Source organism: Pan troglodytes, chromosome 4 (assembly GCF_028858775.2).
Source record: "Pan troglodytes isolate AG18354 chromosome 4, NHGRI_mPanTro3-v2.0_pri, whole genome shotgun sequence".
Classification (NCBI taxonomy): Eukaryota; Metazoa; Chordata; class Mammalia; order Primates; family Hominidae; genus Pan; species Pan troglodytes.
In genome coordinates this window covers 68,389,640-68,405,552 of record NC_072402.2, presented here as the reverse complement: position 1 = coordinate 68,405,552, position 15,913 = coordinate 68,389,640, and the positions used below count along the sequence as shown (strand labels likewise).

Genomic DNA, 15,913 nt, shown 5'->3' with positions numbered 1-15,913 from the left:
CAAAGGAAAAACAGGCTACTTTTATGGATAGGTTCTGTATCAAACAACCAAAGCCCTTTGCTTTTGTAGTGCCTAGCAGTCAAGGTATTGTAAGCAAATAAACTATATTTTAAAATAACGTTTTAAAAGCATATAGTCAACTAAATTTGTTATCCCTTTAGATTCAACTAAAATTTGAGGTTCCATTATAAGCCTGATACTTTCCTAGATACTTTTCATAGATTATTTCATTTAATCCTCATAGACGGAATGAGAAAACAAAAGTTTAGAGACATTTCTCACTCACACCATTCGTTAAGAGGTTAGAACTTACATCTATTTGAGTCCATGCTTATACTATCTACCACAAGATAGTGCTTTGTTTTTGTCAAATTATCCTTAATTTGGGCTGCACAAAGTTGTCTTAGATTCCTGTATTACTTTTCTAGGGCCGATATAACAAATTACTACAAAGTTGATGGCTTAAAGCAACGGAAATTTATTCTCTCACAGTTCTGGAGGCCAGAACTCTAATATCTGTTTCCCTCGGCTGAAATTAAGGTGTTGGCAGGGCTGTATTCCATCTAGAAGCTCTCCAGGGGAGCATCCATTGCCTGCCTCTTTCAGCTTCTGGTGCCACATTCCTTGGCCACATTCCTTGGCTCATGGCCTTACCACTATGTTGAAAGCCAACAGTGTAGCATCTTCAAATCTCTGCTTCCATCCTCAAATCATCTTCTGCCTTCTGTGTGTACATCTAATCTCCCTCTGCTTCTCTCTTATAAGGACATTTGTCATGGTATATGAGGCCCACTTGAATAATCCAGGATAATCTCCTCATCTCAAAATCCTTAATTTAATCACATCTGCAAAACTTTACCATATAAGGTAATAGTCACACATTCCAGGGATTACAGCTTGAAATTTTTGGGTGGCCATTATTCAGCCTTCTATATCCTACCTAAATTAAAGCCCAAAATCTCATTTAAGTAACAGCAGCTCAAAAATCTCAAATTGTATAATGTAAATAATGGAATTCAGATATGGATAAGACTCTGGGTATGATCTATCCTGGGCAAAATTATTCTCCATTACTGAGTCCATAAAACTAGAAAAAAAGTTATCAGTTCCTAAAATGCAATGGTAGAACAAGCATAGTATAACAGTTATAAACATTCCTATTCCAAAAGGAGAAAAATGTAAAGAAGAAAGAAGTCACTGGTCCCAAGCAATTTCAAAATCCAGCAGGGTAAACTCCACTAGGTTTCAAGGCCTGGGAATCAACCTCTGTGACTTGAGGGTCCTGCCTCAGGGCACATGGCTAGAGTCTCTGCTTCTATGCCTCTGCACTTCCTTTGTACCCAAGGCTCTGCACTCATGGTGATCCTTTTTCTTTAAAGCTATCATGTGTTTGCAGCTGAATAGTTTTATCAACTTGCCTGTAGAATTTTGGGAGTCTGACAGCCTTCCTTCAACTTGCTCTGTCTTTGTCTATTTTAGTTCCAGCTGGCAGTGTTTCTGCTGATACAACATTCTCAAAAACTCTGTGGTCCTCCCGTGTATGTCACAGGGATTCATGCCATAAGAGGGTTCTCTACAAATCTTTCCTAGGTAACCTCATCTCTATTCCTGACTTCTGCTGAGGTGGCTGAGGGAATCCATCCATCACATGTTTCATTTCTTCAGCACTATCATAAGGTTGTCTAGTCGTACCCTTAGCCTTCTCTTCAGAGCATGCTTTCCTAACAGTGAATCTCCCAACTTAGCATCTTTTGCAATCTGGATAGGCTGAGAATTTCCCAAATCATCAAGTGCTATTTTGATTCTGCTTAGCAGTTCTTTTTTCACTTTATCTCCTTCTTTTTGCATTTTACTATAAACAGGAAGAAGAAACCAGGCTGATCCTTCAACACTTTGCTTGGAAATTTCCTCAGCTAAATATCCAAATTCATCACTTACACGTTCTGTTTTTCACACAACGTAGAACACAGTTCAGCTACATTTCTGTAGCTGAAAGGATTGCCTTTCTTCTAGTTTTCAATAACATATTCTTAATTTCCTTCTGAGCCCTCAAAAAAAGCACTGTTAATGTTAATATGTCCACCAGCTTTCTGTTTATGATGTTATATGTATTTTCTAAATGAGATAGGCATTCTCTACTGTGCCTCACACCTCCTCCTAAATCCTCACCTTAGCACCTTTTATCCTCATATTTCTAACAGAAGTCTGTTTAAAGAAATCCAGGTTTCTTTATCATGTGCTTCAAAATCCATCCAGCTTATGTCCACTGTCCACGTCCCAAGCCACTTTCGCATTTTTAGGTTGAGTTACAGCAGGACCCTGCTCTAAGTACCATATCTGTATTGGTTTCTTATGGCTTCTGCAACAAATTACCACAAAGTTGGTGTCTTAGACTAATATAAATCTATTCTCTCAATGTTCTGGGGACTAGAAATCCAATATCAATTTTTCTGGGCCTAGAGCAAGGTGTCAGCAGGGCCAAACTCCTCTGTAGGTTCTAGGGAGACAATCTGTTCCTTTCCTCTTCCAGTCTCCTTGGCTCATGACTCCTTTGTCCATCTTCAAAGACAACAACATTGTATCTTTAAATCTTTCTGTTTCCATTTTCAAAATGCCTTCTGCCTTCTGTGCTTCTACGTATGTCTAATCTCCTTGTGTCTCTCTTATAAGGGCACTTGTGATGGCATTAAGGGCCTACCTGGACAATGACAATAATCTCCTCATTTCAAGATCCTTAACTTGATCACATTTGCAAAACTTTACAAATACAGTAACATTCACAGGTTCCAGGATTAGAACCTGATGTCTTTGGGTGCTCATTATTCAGCATAATATAGCTTTATTTCCTAATATAGGTACACTCCAGGAATCTGGTCCTTAGTCTGTGAAATAAATATACTAAACTAAAATATTTTAATAATAATGTAGTTTAATACACTCATATTATAGATTAAGTCTCTGAGGCCAAGATAAAGTAAATGACCTGCTTAAGATCCACAGTAAATGTTTTGACACAGACAAGACCACTCCCTTTACTCCCACTCTTTACAGCACTTTATTCTTCCTCTCTAAAATAATTACTAAGAATTGCTCATTTTTTAATAACCACCAAATTATCCAAGAATCCATAAACACAACTCTGAAACTAGAAATAACTGTCTCATAGTCAGCAGGAATTTTAAAGGGGATAAAGTAATTTTTAATCCCCACTGAATGTTATCAGTAGTAACCTTAGGAAAAGTAGAGGAACATGAAAAATGATTCACTTCATGATTACACATTTTTTTTAATTCAGAAATTCTAATGAATTTAAGTACTTAACAGTCTCTTAAATAATGATAGCCCTACTAACTTATTTTTCAGGTTCTCAGAATTGTAGAACTTAGAACTAAGTGAAATTTTAAGAGCTAATTTACTTCAACCATCATTTTAGGTAGGTAGCATATTAATCACCTTTCCAGACCAGATGACTGAACTTTGAGAGTCTAAGTAAGTTGACCAAGATCATATGGTTAAAAGCAGTTATTTACCTAATAATATATAGAAAGAGGACTTATTATATGCCAAATACTATCTTAAGTGCATGCATGTAAAAATCAGTGAGGTATGGTTCTCACTCTCAACAAGTTTTCTGTTTATGAGGAAACTAGATGGGTAAACAGTCAACTAATCAAGTGTGGTATTGCATTATAATGCTAGGTATATGGTTTTTGGAAGCACAGGTTTTGAGAGGACAGCAGGAAGGTTTCCCAGAGATGACATCTAAGTGAAATTTGAAAAGAAGAAGAGCTGGGAAAGAGGGCAGGAACATCATTCCAGGCCGACCTAGCAGTGTCTGGCAAGGCTGAACAGGAAGGGACAAGGCAGGTTCTAGAACTGAAATCAACATAAAATAGCTATAATGGGCACTGTAGTAACAAACGAGGCCAGGGAGTTGGTAGGGAGTAAATCATGAGGGTCTTATATGACATGTGAAGGAATATAGAGATTACATGATATTATATGACATATGACATGGGATGTGATGGAATGTAGTAGTATCTAAGAGGGAACTAGCTTGTGTGGATTTGTGCCTTACATAGACCACACTGATTAAGACTAGGATGGTCTTGTGATAGTACACTGAGACTGAACAGGTGTTAATAATAAAATGCCAGAACAAGAGACATTTACTGGGACTGTCCCAGGCAAGCAAAGATAGAAGATCACCATCACTAAGACTGGCCTAGGTTTTATCCTCAATTATGTTAACTCTATAATGTCAGTCTGGCACAATAACTTTTAGGCCTAATTTTCTCATCTAAACATAGTATGGGTATAACAACGATGATCTTACCTATATTACAAAATTTTTTTGAGAATCAATTGATAAAAGCATTAATCTGCTGAAGTTTTTATTATTCAATGATTTAGGGAATTTTTCACATAATGGAATAATTAGTAACAACACAAGCAGTCATGGCATAAAAGAGTAATGAGAACTAACATTGTTGAACTCTTACATGGTGTTAGGTCCTATATTTAATACAACTTTACATTTATAGTATCATTTGTAAATTTATGACTCATTCTTCCAACAGTGGTGAGGTTGGTTTATCTAAACTTAAAAGATGCAGAGACCAAGACCCAGGGAGTAACTTGGCTACGATCACACAACTATGAAGTTTTATAAATAACCCAGATTCTACACCAAGAAGTCTGACTCGAGAGCTCATAGTGTCAGTAGGGGGGTGTAGTTGTATATATGCTGTCTGTATGTTTCTCCTAGTTTGTTTAAAAAACACTTACATGTACTCCTTTTCCAGAAAAAGAAGTTTAGCATACTTTGCTTCTTTTTCTGATTATCTAAACCAAGTAAATCTAAGACAAGTTAGAATACAAATGCCAAAAACAAAAAACAAAAAAAAAGCCCACAACTAGAGCAAGAAATACTGATGCGTCAGGTGTTCCTTTTGGGGATTTGCTGGAAATTACAGAACCTCTTCACAGTGAAATATACATATTAAGAACTTTTGAAGTTCCAAGTATTTTAAATTGTAAAATAATGATCATTTGGCAAATCAGAAATATGAAGAATAATGTCATTTTAGTGAAGAGCAGAAGAACTCTTCTTTTCCATGTCCCTAGTATAAAATTAGTTCTTTTTTCTTTTGATTAAGCTACAATTTCTTGCTACTTACTATATTTAGATTGTCAATTATAATATAGATAATACTCCTTTGAAATATTCTTCCACTTTCTTTCTTTTTTTACTTCAAAAAGTAAAAATGAAAAAAAAAGTAAAGGGCAAGTTTAAATAAAAATCATGTCAATGTAATATTCTGCCAGAAAGTTTAGATCCTCAGATGTAGGGATACATTTACATACTTCCCTCTCACATGATACCACCTTCTACTGTACTTTGCTTTGTCTGTCAGAAGATGCCCACCTGCATGTAAACTTTGTTTCCTCCCTGTGATTTCCTGAAAACTTCATGTTTGACTCTGCACCCACACACTTCTGTGCCTTCGTTTAGAATATTCTTCCTTCTCTTGTTTTATCTCTGTCTAGCTGGAGTCCCTTATCCTCAGTGTGACCCCCTGATGTCATGCATCTCTCCCTCAGTTAGAGACTGCTGTTTACTTAAATTCTGCCCTGCTTCTTGGCATTGAGTAGAAACTGCCTTATATGCTCTTCCAACTCCCTGTGACGATCTCCTCTTTCTACTTCTAGACTACAAATGCTTTAAGGGTATGAGCCAAAAAGGTCACAGTAATAGGATGAGAAACAAAAAACAACTACCAAGTTTAATAAGAACTAAGTATCTGTGATAATGCTGTCTCAAAACTGTAAGTTGAAATATAAGACTTATTCTGAAATATTTAAAAATTAAGAATTACTTTTCTTTGTTGCCTTTTATTCTATAGTCATCAAATCTCCACGGTTACCTATTTTGCGATTCTTTTTTTCTTTCTTTTAACCTTTTACAGCTTGTGTCCTTGAAAATATTCATCTTCTATTCTTTATTTTAAGCACCTTGTTCTCTCCTCAAGTTACCTTCAGTTTTCAAATACAGGTTGAGTATCCTTTATCTGAAATGCTTGGGATCAGAAAGGTTTCAGATTTTGGAATTTTCAGTTTTTGAAATATTTGCATATACATAATGTGATATCTTGGGGATGGGACCCAAGTCTAAACACAAAACTAATTTGTGGTTTACATACACACAGCCTGGAAGTAATTTTTAAAAATATTTTAAATCATTTTGTTCATGAAACAAAGTCCATATACATTGAACCATCAGAAAGCAAAGATGTCACTATCTTAGCCGTTGATGTAGGTAATCTGTGGTTGTTTGGCATCACCATCATTCCTGACTCTGAATTTAAATGCTACTGATAAGCAATCATTTTCTTACACTTATTCATACATAAGTACTTAAGAGTAAACAACATGACATACCACTATTACAGTGAAAAAATCATGTGTTGGGGGTAACTAGGCAGCACAGTAGCATCACCAGAATACCTGTATCAGCTGTTAAGCAACAGCAGCTGAAGGGGGATGGGAGGGTCTTTTTTCCCCTTGGGGATGCTGAATAAACTGTGCCCCTGTGTTTGGACTGTGATCTGTTATATGAGGACAGGTTTGGAATTTTCTACTTGTGGCATCATGTTGGCACTCAAAAAGTTTTGGACTTTGGAGCATTTTGGATTTGAGATTTTTGGATTAGAAGTGCTCAATCTGTTTCTTCTACCAATTTCTTAAAGAACCAGGCCTCTAACTTTTTCCCCAAAACTTCAGAACAGTGTGAATATTATAATTCCAAATCAAATTTCAGGTAGTTCTATTTTGAGACAGAGTCTCGCTCTGTCGCCCAGGCTGGAGTGCTGTGGCACAATCTCGGCTCACTGCAAGCTCTGCCTCCTGGGTTCACACCATTCTCCTGCCTCAGCCTCCCCAGTAGCTGGGACCACAGGCACCCGCCACCGTGCCCGGCTAATTTTTTGTATTTTTAGTAGAGACGGGGTTTCACCGTGTTAGCCAGGATGGTCTTGATCTCCTGACCTCATGATCTGCCCGCCTCGGCCTCCAAAAGTGCTGGGATTACAGGGTCAGCCACTGCGCCTGGCCGATATTTCCCTTTTTAAACAAAAACCAAGTATATTTCTCCTTCCTGCCTCTTTCCTCAATTCCAGCATTGTTAATTTCCACTTCATCGAATAATATAATTGTTGCTTTCCTGATGTTTCCCCCTGAAATAAGAGGAAGCATCATATTTACTTTTTCTTCATATAGTATCCTTTTGATTAAGGCTTATGATGTGACAGGCACCATTAAGCTGTGTGTGTGTCATTTCAGATTTCAAACTTCTGCCACATCCAGCCTCAATGTGCCTTCTCTGTACTTCTTGAATGAGGCACCAAACTCTCCCTTTGCAGTTCCCTTCTCACCTCTTCAAAAGGCTTCTCTAGCAGTGCTCTTTGGGGTAGTTCCCTTCTCACCTCTTCAAAAGGCTTCTCTAGCAGTGCTCTTTGGGGTAGTTCCCAGTTGTTTTCTATTAAAACACTGTACTTGTGTCATTGATAACACTCACTTCAATTTTTCATCATATCACCTCTTGGTTAACGTTTTTGACATTATCTGTGGAGAGTGTAAGCTCTATGAGAGCAGAAAGACCAACTTTTTTCAACAATGCATTTATTCGTGCCTCACACACTATCTGACACAAAGCAAGCACTCAAATTTCAGATGAATGAATCAATGAATAAATATACGATCTCATTTCATCTTTACCATGTAGTAAAAAGGTAGGTATTGTTAATATCCTTGTTTTACTGATGACAACTTGCCCAAAGTTATCAACTCTTACCTCGCAGTTTGCCTACAGGTCTGCGGCTTCAAAGCCTGCTTTCACTCCGGGACTATACTTTTTATCCCTTTGAATCAAAGCCCATACTTTTAATCACTCTATCATACCTCCTCTTTAGCAGGAACTGGGACTTAGCTTTCCTTACTTTGATAGCCTGGCTGCGATGACTTCTGTGGGACTTCTCTTAGATCATAGGTTCTCATTTCAGTTAATTTAACATCCAGTTGAATGCCAGGGCTTGGGTTATATTTCCCTCACACCTTTCTTGTCATGTCAGCCCTTTTGCAGTGCTACTCATTAGCTTGATCTCTTTCCTGAGAGTTCAAAACCCTTGTCTTCATCACTCCAGCAAAGCATCTCCTCCTCCTTTCACAGTATGTGTCTAAACACTCTAGGGCCTCTTCTCTTTTTCTACTTTTCCCTCTGGCTTCTAAAAAATTTCATTATGTGATCTTTACCGTCTCTCTTGCTTCCTGGATGTCAGCATATTTGAGCTCTAAAACACTATTTTTGTTCATCAAGTTTTATACTATAATGTGATTAACATCACTAGCACTTTTCTTTAATACTTGTGGAATGATATCCTTCTGCAGAGATATTCCCAAAAAATGACACCCAGAATCTGGTAATTACTGCTATGAATACCATTATAAAGGTATCTTACTTTAGACTATCAATAGTATGTAAATCAGTGTCCATATGTTACCATTTACCCCATGTTACAGAATATTAATTCTTCTTTTAATAATTCTATCAGTAAATTAAAGTTACTTAAAATTTGGAAACAATTGTAAAAACAAGCTTGACTTTTATTATTATTAAAACATAAATTTAACATATGTCAATAGTCAGATTCTGCATATGATAAACTTAAATCTAATTCATCAGTCAGTGCCAAAAAATTCTTAGAAGTATATGAAAACACTTATGGAATTAATTCAGATTCTAACTCCTGTTGGTGTTTCAAAAATTCCTGGTAAAGGCATACGTATTTCTATATTTGTTTCACCTGACATACATATACCTATTTTACATTGTTTCCTGATTTAAAAAGTTTTATTGAGAACCTAGGTTTTATTTTTAAAAGCCACATATATTTGACAGGGGTACACAGAGAAGCTTGATAATCTAAGTGCCATTCTGGAAGTTGGGAATATCAAAGACCTCCAAATCAGCATTCATCTTTTTTAAAATAAATGAAAACTAAAGTAGAAAAATATAAGTGTTCAGGCTGGGTATGGTGGCTCACACCCGTAATCCCAGCCCTTTGGGTGGCCGAGGCTGGAGGATTGCTTGAGCCCAGGAATTTGAGACAAGCCTGGGCAACATAGTGAGACCCTGTCTCTACAAAACGAACAAACAAAAATCAGCAAATTATCCAGGCAGTGTGGTACATGCCTGCAGTTCCAACTGCTTGGGAGGATCGCCTAAGCCCAGCAGGTTGAGGCTGCAGTAAGCTGTGATCATGAGTGAGACCCTGTCTTCAAAATCATCTTCACTTTCTTTCTTTCATGGTAGTCCAGACAAAGGCAAAAATGTGAGAAAAATGGCAAAGTAGCTAGTAAGTGTTATGCATGCAAATAATTTAAAAGAAAATAGGAAAAGCAGGAAGAGTTATTGGGAGCAAAAATTTAACTTGGAGGAAAAATGCAGAATGATGATCTAGTAATGGGATAATCAGCACTCTGAAGGGGGCTTATCTGTGGTTTGTCCACTTCACTTACAGCAGAGCTTAAAAGAAATTGACCTGGAATGCTGGGATAAGAAGGAATTCACTGCAGAATCGAAATGAGAAGATGGTCCTGATGGAGTATATTGAATTTACACCATTGAAGATTTTTATGCAAAATAAAAACAAAACTATCAGCTTTAGATGCTACGCATCTGAAAATGTCTAGGCCTCTGGCCCTGAATGTCACCTTGGGTGCCAAGTAATACTAATGAATGACTTTCCCTGGGCTTAAAGGTATGTAGCCAGTTCAGAAACCAGATAAAAGTAATTAAAAAAAAAAAAAAAAAAACACACAAAACCAAGAAGGTGAAAATAATGGAGTGAGGAAGGGATGATAAACTATTAGGGATTTACAATGGCTCAGAAGCAGGGTTGTCACAGACTGACTCAAAACAAAGCTATTAGAAAGAAGTCAATGAGTCTTGAATTGTAAAGACTCTATGAACATGTCAAGTTGTCCTCAACACAGGAGCAAAAAAGGTTAAGGATGAAATAACATGTCTGCTTATCAGTAAAGCATGTTAACACAAGGTCCTTGAAGAAAAGTAATAATAATTACAGAAAAACATTAAAAATACCTTTTTAAAAAAGTTCTAAATCTTGCAGCAATCCCACACTATTCAGAATTAGATGGAATTTAACCCACCCTATTGAGAATTAGGTTCTAGTTGTGGTGCAATTATTAGGTTTAGTTGACAATTCTTTGAAATTTGGGGTATATCAAGTTAATCAATACTTTACCTTCTATTAGGGTTAGATGATTCATTAAGAGCTCAATGACATCATTCTTTGCAGGAAGCATGCCAAAACTTTGAAAATTATTCATTAATAATGTACATACTGACAGAATGGGTATAGGTAAAGGTGGACAGGTTTAGGTTGAAGAATTATTAGGTGAACTATAAAATAAGGCAATGCTTTACTGCCAGCACTATGAATCTATCAGATAGTAATTGGATGCACGTGTTAGCAGCAGTAAAAAGTCACTGTCCAGTTGTCCACCTTACATGGGAATCTACTCTGAGTGTCTTCTTTGATTTATTGTGCCAATTAGAACACAGCGTTCAAAGAAAGAACACAATTGATCTGATTTAAAAGGAATGGAGCCTTTAAGGTCATTATTTTGTGGGTGACCTGGCTCCCTTTTAGATGTCTTGAAACTTTCTATTTGTGTAAAATCTATACAAATTAAGTATTGGGTTTTAAACTGATTCTGTAAAACATCAACATTTTGTATTCATTAATTCAGTATCAGAGTGTCACTAGTGGCTTTCCAAGATGCAGGTATATTTCCTTTCGCAAATTTTAAAAGTACATTTCTAAGCTATTCTTTGTTGTACTGACTGACTGACACAGATAAAGGTAACATGCACTGAGAAGAAAGAGTGCCGATTACAAAATAATGTTTTAAATCTGTGAAACAAAGTAATAAACACCCTTGGTCAAATGTCAAATGTAAATTATCTTAGATCATTGCAATATACCATGAAAGATTTAAATACTTCTGCATAAATGACTTGAGACAAAATGAAGTTGATTCCTTGTCTATATTGTGATAAAACTGTATTAAAATTACATAAACATGAATTGTATATTCCATCTTACTGTAAAATAAAATAGATTTATAATTTCTGGAAGGAAAATTCTAATATTTTACTTATATTAAGCAAACATCAACTATAAATGTTGACAGATGTTGGAACAGTAATACTAAAAATGTCATCTGAATTACTCTTCATCGCAAAGTTCACAGAATTAATGTTAAGATAGATTAAAATCACTTTGAACTAATACACATATATTACTCTTCTTTCTGAAGCATAATAAAGAAATATCATTTGCACTACAATGTCAGATAAGCATACAGACATTAAGGCTTAGGAAAGATGTAGTTATTCACAGGCAGCTCATAAATGGGAGGAACATTAGTTCCATTTCAAATGAGCTGTCAACTTTTTTTCAACATTTTGGCTTGTGGAAAGTTAGACATTTGGATAATAAATGGGGTTTGCTTCTGGACATTAAAGTAATTGTATAGAAATTTAAAGTGTTCATTCATGTTCTACTATCAGTTCTTTAAATTCTAAAGAAATGCACTGGAATAAAGCTTTTCACTCTAAACTGGATAGTATAAATGTAGAAGAAACTATGAAGACAGTGGAGTTTATTTGATCCTATAAGACACGCTTCTTCTACTTCTTTTTCTTTTGTTAAAATTCTGTGCCTAAACATCATTTTGAAAACACCTGCTTTTAAAGAGTCATTCACACCTTTAGGTAATAGGTTACTGAAATATCCAAGACCTAGAATTTGGTGTCTCTGAATTCTCATGCTCCAATACGGGCATCTGATTCCTGACAACTGTTTCCTTAGGTTTCTCCTCGTAGGTGGTTATAAATCAGGTTTATGAAGAGGAAACTCTCTTGAATTGTGCATTTTTAATAGATTTATGATAAAGCCATCAAAGTGGAGGGTCCATATGGTAGGAATGCAGTAAAGGTAACAGGACAATGTCATGTAAACATTAAATACAGTGTCTTCCACCTTCATAAATCCTCAATGCTCGTGATTAAATGCTGCCGGTTATAAATTATGCAACCAAATTCTAGAAACAACCACAACTGAAATAAGATACCAGTGGAAGCCATAAATTGTTTTTCTTCACAGAAAACTCTTGTGTCGTTATTAGAAGATCACTTCTGAGTTCCTATTTTCCTCAACAATTATTTTTTTCTCACTTCATTTAGCTTCCTACAATAAGCTCTAGTCCTGGTTAAAAAGTAATAATCCCAGATAATAATCTGTCATTTTATATGGTAAAGTGTCTTTTTGATTTGCAGGTTTATTTTAAATTTTTCTTAATATGTATGGCTTAAGTCTCTAAGACGTCGCCCTTTTTAGAGTCATATATCAGAAGTTTCTGCAACAGTCCAATTTATCACAGGTATTTACAATCAAATTATTTTATTACACATGGGAACAATTAAACATTTGGCCCTCAGCTGTAAACAATTACTATATAAAATGACATTCATGGATTTTTCTTAAATAGTCATGTATTCCTAATGACCTCTGTTAACATGAGTGAGATTGATGTATGTGTATTTTGTGTGTATCCATAAGCAATTATATTCCCAAATATCAAAAGAGAGAGTTTACCTAGAGAATACACTAACCTTGTCTGATATCATGTGGCCACCTGCAATGACACGTTTAATGTATTTGTTTTTCTGCAATTGTCATTTTATTTCTGTTCCAATTTAATTCTAAAGAACTGTGGGTGTTCACAGCAAGAAGCAAGTAAAGATTTGGATAATTTGTTTTTTAGAGATTTGAGGTGTCAAATTCTAATAAATTGATATTAATGTTGGAAGTAGCAGAAAGGTACAATAAGAAAGGAGAGATACAACCAATAGGCTGGGGCTTGAATCCTGGTTCTGCCCATGTCTAGTTGAATGACCTTGGACAATTTACTTCTTTCAGTATGAGTTTTCAAATTTGAAAAATGTTGATAGCTGTAGGACTATTATGATTATTAAATGAAGTGTGTATTTAAAGAAATAAAGCATATACTACATACTCTTTACATATTGATTTCTCTATTGCCTCCCATTCTTCTTTCCCAGAAAGGCCCAGGAGCCTTTTTTGTGAGTTTCCCTTTTTGGAATATCTATTCTTAATTGTCTCAAGTTTAGGGTACATTTTCCTTTCACTAGATCCCTCTTTTCTACAAATGACAACCATGGGAGAAGCTCACAGCTGTTTTACTCACATCCAGAAATAAGTCAACTGGTCCCAGTTGCAAGGATACCTAACAGCTGTATCCAGCCTTTCTAAGAGGTCAGAACTAAAGCCGAGTGGTAAGGTTTCAAGGGCAAAGCTCTAGATGTAAAGAATGATAAAACAAAACCTAAATGAGCCTACACATATCTAGTGACAGATACACCACAGCTATTCTAAATTATTCAAGCTTTCTCAGACTTCTAGCAGGAGAAACATAATTCATCTCTGCTCTCTTTATTCTACTCTCATATCATGGCAAAGAAGCAAACAAAAAGTATAGCCCCCCACCCTCAAAAATTATAATAATCACCCATATAGAGAAGAGCTTTGTTAACGCATGTGGTCTTTTTAGAACGATCGAATTTCTGGGAACTAGCTTTGAAAGTAGAAGTTAAAAATGATTTTGCAATACTTATGAATGATTGTCTTACTTCCCTTTTGTTAGCATTCTCCTGGCAAAAAGCCAGAAAACAGTTGTTTAATTACCCAGGACATCAAAAACATATAACCTCTTAGATAAGCTGTTACTGTATTTTAGCAGCAATAATACTAGGGTCAAAAGTAACAAAGAAAATTAATCTTCAAATAAGCAAACCTCAAAAGAACAGCTTTGTGTATTGAGAATAATTAATAACTTGTTTAGGAAAATGTTACTGAAATGTGGTTTTTGGAAAAGGAACTGACACTCTTCAGAGGTTAGAGATCCTAGTATTTGACAAGCTACCATTTGGTGGACGGCTGGCTGGCTACCCTGTAGGCATGGTAAAAGTTTGTTCACATGTTATTATGCAACATTTAGACAATATCTTAATGATACCATGTAGTTCAGCTGAATCAGTCCAGCTGGAAATCGTAGCAGCATTTAGATTACCTGGCCACATGTGAAATTAAGGCTTTTTCAATCTCTAATTTTCACTTGCTATGTTTTGACACAGATGTTCTTGGAAAGCCTAAATTATTTATGGTTTGACAATATTTAGCAGAGTGAACCCCTCCCCTTTCACTGTTAACCATTGATTAAGATTGCATTACCATATAAGATATTTAGCTTGTCATTATAACAAGTAATGTATGTTATCACAGAGAAAATAAAATATTAGTATATTTTGGACAGTTAGGATGGAACTTTTCTACACCCCTTTTATACAATATATATTGTGTACTTTTCTTCCTTGCAGATAGTTCTTATTGTAAAGATGAAATTCAGTGTGTACTGTGGAAATCATTTTACTCTGCAGCTAATCACACGTGATTATTATTCTAGAAAATAGCAATTTAAGTTGTGTAAACTAAAACAGAGCAGATTTGACCTTAAGTCATATCATAAAGACATTTAAAGTATAGCACAAACATTTTTTAAAAAGAAAAAAGTTTGCTCAAGGATAACACTCTGAAACTTTATCATATTCTTTTGAGTTTTCTCCATGAAAAATAAGAAATGAGTCCATCGGAATTTTTTGTTGTTGTTGTTAATTCCCAGCTCACTCTGTCCAGCCCAATGTTTGGATAGCTTCTTCCCCATCCTGCTAACTGAATGACACCACAACTATTTTATTTTAGAAGTAAATAAAGTTTTTAAATTTTTAATCGAAAAACCTTAAAGGTTATATACATAGGATCTAATGAATTCAGGTAACAAATGATTTTTAAGCAAAAATAATTGTCATCATTATGACATTATTTCAGCTACTTTCTTTGAATCAGATAATGTGGTACTTAATATCTTTAGTATGAAACATAAAATGAAACACTTTAAAAGCACCTCTACACATATTTTTATTACTTATAAACATATTGTGAATTTTAGTAAATAGAACCAGTGGCTGAGGAGAAACAGAAGTTAATGTTGAATGTGTGTACATCCCCACAGAAGAAAACTAAATTCTTAATTCTTGTAAATTTGTATTCAAAAATAAAATACTAAATTCTGGTCAACTGTCATTCCCATTAGTACCTGGTACTTTCTAAACCAAGGAATCTTGAAATGTTTGACTGACGTATTTAAGTTAACTGACAATCTATGCTTAGAATTTCTGAACAACTAACACAAAAATGTCCCCTTTAAAGGTGACTTGGAATTTACCATTGAGATAATGCCAAATGGTCACTAAAGATGTTTAAACATCATTGTCTACTGTCTTCAGTGTGCCATTACAGAGCCTTGGGTTCCTTTCACATAACAATCAATAGTGGATGAATAAGTCTCACCACTTGAAAGTATCTGAGAAAGGAAGTCAACAGAGTAATCTGGGTTTGCTGGGTTGATTCAAGAAGAGACACAATATCCACCCCTCTTCTTCTAGTTCTCTTCCCCCAACCAGCCCACACCCCTGCAAGAAAGAAAGAAGGGAAAGAGAGAAAGAAGGAAAGAGAGAGGGAAAAGGCAAGACCAAAATGTAGGGATCCCAGGCATAATTTACGCTGAGGAGAAAATGTCACACTGTGGGATAAACTATAGCCATGGAAACAGACTTATGACTTTTACTTTGAAAATAAAAGAATGACAATGAAATTTGTGTGAGGTCTGTGTGAATCCAGTCCCAGAT

The 15,913-nt window shown here is 35.6% G+C and overlaps 1 protein-coding gene across 1 annotated transcript in view; it reads right to left on the bottom strand.

Moving 5' to 3' along the window:
• FGF10 (fibroblast growth factor 10) overlaps positions 1–15,913 on the bottom strand; it is an 89,040-nt gene that overhangs the window by 70,909 nt on the left and 2,218 nt on the right. The gene's annotated exons all lie outside the window — the stretch shown is intronic.